This window comes from Furipterus horrens, unplaced genomic scaffold (genome assembly GCF_987537825.1).
Source record: "Furipterus horrens unplaced genomic scaffold, mFurHor1.1.pri manual_scaffold_17, whole genome shotgun sequence".
In the NCBI taxonomy this organism is placed as follows: domain Eukaryota; kingdom Metazoa; phylum Chordata; class Mammalia; order Chiroptera; family Furipteridae; genus Furipterus; species Furipterus horrens.
In genome coordinates, this window is record NW_028327187.1 from 91,582,711 (window position 1) to 91,588,710 (window position 6,000).

Consider the following 6,000-nt stretch of genomic DNA (forward strand, 5'->3'; position numbering starts at 1 on the left):
GTCATCATAATTTATTTAGCAATTTTCATATTGCTGGACACTGACAGTGTTCTCAAGTTTTTGTAAATATAGATGATACTGCAATGAACATCTTTGTCAGCAGCTCCTTAAATTTGTTTATAATATTTTTTTCTTGTTATAAAAGTATAATATATTTATTATAGAAAAAAAGGAAAAATACAGAAAATTATTCTTCATATTTATATACAAAAATATAAAGGAGACAATAAAAATGATCACTGAGAGAGAAAGAAAGAGGGGATGAAGAGATTGAGAAAAGAGACTCTATCACCAGAAAGCGGTGTCCTGGGCCAGTCTGTAGTCTGTCATAGAGGCTCCACTCAGTGCCTGGCAGCATAGACAGGGCCAGTTAAGTAACAACCCAGGACAATATGCGGGACATCACAGAGCTTTAAGTGATTAATTGCCAACTAAGCACTATGAATTTCCTAACCAGCAGTGCTTGCTCCAAGTGACCAGCTGGGACACGGAGAGTCTTTAGGGTTTTTAAAGGATGCTTTGTTCTGCTGTGTGATAGGTTTTCCGGAGTTTTTACCAGCCAGGAAGCTTTCTTTCCTAAGGGACTTTCAGACAAGGGGGGCTCTAAGTATCCTCGGTTAGGAGGCCCTTCTCACTCACCCCATCTTCTAGCCCTACTCAATTTGGGTGTTTGCCTTAAAGATTAGAGCCTCCTCTGACTTGAGCCCATCTCCTCAGGTCTCCTCTGAAAGCCCTCAATAGCCCATGCTGCTCAGATGATGCCCTTACCCTATTGAAGGAAGTTGTAGGACAGGCCGGAAAGGAATGTACCCAACGCAGAGTGAGTTCAGAGGGAAAGGGATGACTTTGAAGAAAGAACTCTGGGCCTGTCAAGAACTTCTGAAGTGCTGTGGCCTATGCAGCCTGGAGTACTCGAGATACAGGGGCTGTGATGGCATCTGGCAGACTATCTACAGAATTGGCCACCAGCAACTCCTCCCATCCCTGGGTGTGCATGCTGCTCCTCCCACCAAAAAGAAGAAAGAAATGAGTCCATCTTCCCTCTCCTTCAATGTGACTTGGCCTTGTGACTTGCTTGGGCCAATAGAAGTATTGCCATGTGGCATCTGAGCTGGGCCTTAAGAGGTCTGGCAGCTTCTGGTTTTGCTACCTTGAATGAACTGCCGGGTGAGAAGTCCAGGCTATCCTGCTGGAGACAGAGACTGCATGGAGGACAACAGAGGCAGCTCAACCAATAGCTGGCCAACCACCAAACACATGAATGAGGCCATCTGGAAGTCCCAGAGCCAGCCAAACTCCCAGCTGAGTGCAGTTGCATGAGTGACTCCAGCTGATTCCACGTGGAACAGAAGAACCACCTGCTGAGCAGAGCTGATCCATGAATCATGAGAAAAAGTCAATTGTTGTTTTAAGCTATTAAGTTTTGGGGTACTTCTTAAGCAGCAGTAGATAAATAAGATATTGATGTTTCAAATTTTTGAAGGGCTGTTAATGGAAGAGGAGTGGGATTTGCCCTTGTAGGCCCCAGGGAGAATAGAAAGGGATCAGCACCTTTGGGCTCAGTATAGGTGGGGACTCTGCAGCATTTGGAGCCATCTAATTAATGGGACCAAGTGTGACCTCGGTGCATTTTCTGCAGGGAACGAAGGAAAAGCTGAGGCTGCTTGTTGGTGTCTGGAAGGGGAACTGTGGAGGCCAGATGGCTGGCACACTGTCTCATGTGGAGCTTCTGTGATCCTTTGCTCCCCTCCATATTCATTCCATCCACTTTGCCCAAAAGGAACTCTGATGCCCTACCACAAGCCTCTGGAAGACAGAACCAGTCCTCCTTCCTGTTTCATCTCTGGGGGCTTTTGTTAGCTTAGATATTTTTTAAAGTTCACATGCTACCTCTTTCAGAAAGTTTTTAATGTGATCTTGGCTTCTTTGGAACATACAACCCTTACCATCCTCTACAGTGCCAAGATTGCAAGCAAGCTCTCTAAAGAGAGGGACCCTGTTTTATTACTTTCTCTCTCTGCCCAGTGGTTAGCCCAGGGCTGATGGCATAGGCATGATCCAGGGAGGTTGGATCTTTCCTCCCTTGCCACACTGGGGTGGGATCTGGAGCTCAGAAGGGGACCAGCTGGGAACAAGGGGGCGAGGACAGAGCAACCCTGGCAGGGATCTCCTGAACCCAGCAACCAGTGGCTGGTTTGCCACATCTGTTCTCCGTGTCTGTGGACTCCACGAGTGTTCAGGAGGGCCTCTGTCAAGCTTGCTTTGGGGCTCAGAGAATCTTCCTTAGAGAAGCAGGATCTGTGTATATATGTGCGTGCCCGCGCGAGCGCACACACACGCGCGCGCGCGCACACACACACACACACACTCAGCACTCAGCACTCAAGCACGGAGACTGCCTCAGGGGAGACACTGTCTGCAGGAACCAGACTCCACAGCCTCCTCAGGGACTCGTCATCACGTCTCTCGTCAAAGTGTCACTTGTCAGGCGCGGCACTAGTTCAGCGGAACTCACCCCCTCGCTCACACTGAAGGAAGGGCCTCTGAGGGGAGTGGGCTCCGCGGAGTTTCTAGGCAGACGCTGCCTGTCTTGTCCTTGGCAATTTTTTGGCCTGGCCCCAGAAACCCTAATGAGCCGCGGGCATGAAGACAGCCACCAAGGTGGTTATCAGAGCTGTCCATACATGGCTTCGGGAAGCAGCCTGTTCTCTGCTGCATGTGGGGCGTCATTCAGTCTAATTCTCAGCAATTCCTGGAGAGTAGCAGGTTTGAGCAGGACTTGCCCTTTCCTTTTTGTGGAAAAGGAAGGAAGAAGAGAGAAAAAGAATCTGTGTCACCTGTGCAGAGGCAGGAAGATATGGGAGTGGGGGAAGGTGGTCTGAGGATAAGTGGCTGGGAAATGGCCTTTGGCTTCCTGGGCTTTACGCCTGCTCTGAGGGGTCTCTGTGTAGAGACAGAGCACTGTACTTGCTCTTGGTTCAGAAGCCTCTCATCTGACTCAGCGGGAGTCTTGTCTTCCCTGAGCAACTCTCTTTCCGTTCTGGGTCTGACCCTGCAGCCCCCACACAGCCCAGAGCAGTCAAGCCTGTGGCATAGCCTTCAAACCACTCTCCCTGGACACCTCTGAGAGAAAGGCCCAGATCTACACTTGTACCTGCTCCTTAACTAAAAATATAGTGAGCATCTGCCCCATGTAAGCCTTGAGTTTCAGAGAGTCACTAGAAAGAGACAGCATATGCAAAAACAAATGCTGGGCCAGACCATCCAGTGCCACCCTGGCCTGTAGTGTGGCATCTGGTGCCATGTCTCTAACCCCTGCCCCTTTCTGTTGATTCCTCTGTTCCCCAACCTGGTCCCCTGCACTTAGGAGTCCCTGGCCATAAATGGGGAGCTGTTACACACTCAGTCATGGAGCTCAACCCAGTGGCGTGTTGGAGCAGGCTGCAGTTCACAAGAGCCAAGTCCACTGTGTGCATCTTTTCCCACCTCTGCATTCAGTGATGGCAAGTCTGGTAGCTTGGGATTGGCTATAGTAGGAGGTTTCAGTCTATAGAAATTGACAAATGCTAGAAAATAAGATGCACCCCTGTCCAGAGTCAGTTGTTAAACATTCACCAGCACATCACTGGTTATATCTCCACAGCAGGCAGCTGAGAGGGGCACTACCAATGACAGCACCCTTTCCTCAAGGGTATCTTCATTGTGAACATGGGCAGACACAGGCACATACTCAAGCAGGCCGTAGGTGGGCTTCTCTCTCCCCCTCCTCTGCTTTCTACCCAGCAGCCTCCTCCAGAGCCAGCCTGGCTTGGCTGTTGACCTAAGTGGTTCTCAGGTATTCCTATCCCCTGACTGCAAACATCATCTTTCAGGTGATTGAGCCAAGAGCACAAATTACCTTGAAAACCAGAAAAGGAAAAAACAAACAAACAAAAAAACACCTTTTTTTCCTTGGACACCTTAGACAGGCAGTCCTGGGACAGGGAGTTAAACTGTGGTAGAAAGGGGCCTCTAACATCAGGGGCACTATATCATCAAGGGAATCAGATCATCACAGTTGTTGGGGAAACTAAAGTTCCTGGAGAAACCAAGTCATTTGTTTGAGGTCACTCACTCCCAGCTGGAATCCTAATCTCTTTACTCCAAATCCACTGCTGCTGAGCCACACCGTAGGAGCAGCTTCCCTGGCTTGGGTAGATCCTGGTACCAGTGTGTGTGTGTGCCCATATGCATGCAAGTATGTGTGTTTGTGCCCCCAAAGCCACAGAGATGAAAAAAGTAAGGCTTAGAGGCCCTCAAGATCACCCATCTAGCCCTCCTTATCTGCTTGGCCAGTGTCTCCAGAAAACCTTCACCCCAACCAGCCCACAAAGAGTCATCAGTGCAGGGCCTGAATTTTGGAGTCAAGCACACCCAGGCCTGATTTTGGACTCCATCAGTCCCTAGCCGTGCAACCCTGGGCAAGGCATTTGTTCTTTGGGAGCCCTATCCTTAGCTGTAGAGTGAAGATGCTAATGGTGCCTACCTCATTGGACTGCTGGGAGGATAACGAGCTTCTACTTCACAGGGGGCTCAAAAAGGGGAAAAACACTGCTATAGGTTTTATGCCCTATGTCAGCTGGGTCCCCTGAGAAGCAAATACTAAGATGGAACTATACATGCAAGAGGTTTATTGGGGGAAATGCTTATGGGAGATGAAGCATGAGGGAGCAGGAGTAGGAGGGCAGAGCCTTCAGATGGAGTTGCAGTAGTGAATCCTGAGAAAGGAGAAGGGGGAGGAAGGAGGACAGGGAAGAAAGAGCCTCAGACTACAGAATGGCTCTGAGAAAGTCTTGGCCAGCCCAATGGGGAGTTCCGGCATCAGGATCACCCAGAGACAAGTCCTTGGCTAGCCAGAAATGGCCATACTCAGGCACTGGCAGTACGTGACCTTGGTGTGAAAGAGGCAGAGCCTGAAGGCACGCCCAGCTGGAGGCTGTCAATGAATCTCACTTCTTGTGGAAGGTTCTCTGTCAAAGAGCTGAGCAGGGAAGCTGCACGGCTGCCATGGTCCCCTCTAAACTTCCCCTCTTCATTGAGTTCCCTTTTCAGGCAATGCTGCTCAGAACCGTGCAGTTACTGCTGATAACTCTTGCTTCATTATTCCTCCACATCCATCAGCAGCTCCCCAAGTCCAGCTACAGCAACTGCAGGAAACTCCAGAAGTGGTCCCCTGCTCTCTATCCCCGCTGCTCTGCACTTGTTCATACTTCTAGCTGTCTCCTCTTTCATCCCCTCTCCTGAACATCGCCCCATGCCTGGAGTCTGTTCCTCACACTACTGCCTTGATTACTTGCTTGAAAATTCCTGCGAGCCCTCAAGTTAACAGGCAAATGAAAAAACCTCAAAACTGAGCAGGTCATTCATTGGCTGAGGATAAAGCACCCGGTCCACAAGGCAAGACCCTAAGGCTTAGTCTGGCCCCGGCCTCCTTTCTCACAGCTCCCTTCTCTGACCCCTCATGCCAGCACTGCGTTTCTTTCTGCTCCTTGCCATTTCCTGTCTGGGTTTTGTGCTCATGACATTCATCTCCCTGGAATAATCTCCCTGCTCCCAAGCCCCCTGTAAACACACTCTGTCCTTTCAGTTCCGCTGGAGATGTCACCTTCCTGTGAAGACTTTGCCAAGCCCCAGCTCCCCCATGCCAGTGCTCCCACCACCCCCACTGGATCCTCCACTGAAGCAGCTGTCACTTGCTTGTTGAGCTAGAGTCTCCACTAGATTGTGACTTTTTGCCCTCCATGGCATTTTTTCAACAAATATTGACTGAGCCCCCATTCTGTGCCTGGTACAGGCACGGGGTGTGACGGTGAGTGAGGGAGCTCAGCCTCTACCTTTGTGGGCCAACCGGTCTGCAGGGAAGCCGAGCAATTGGAATAAACAGTAACAGGGAACACAGCACACAGCAGGGACACTCAACCTATTTGGGGATGGGAGTGTCAGGTAAGACTTCCTGGAAGA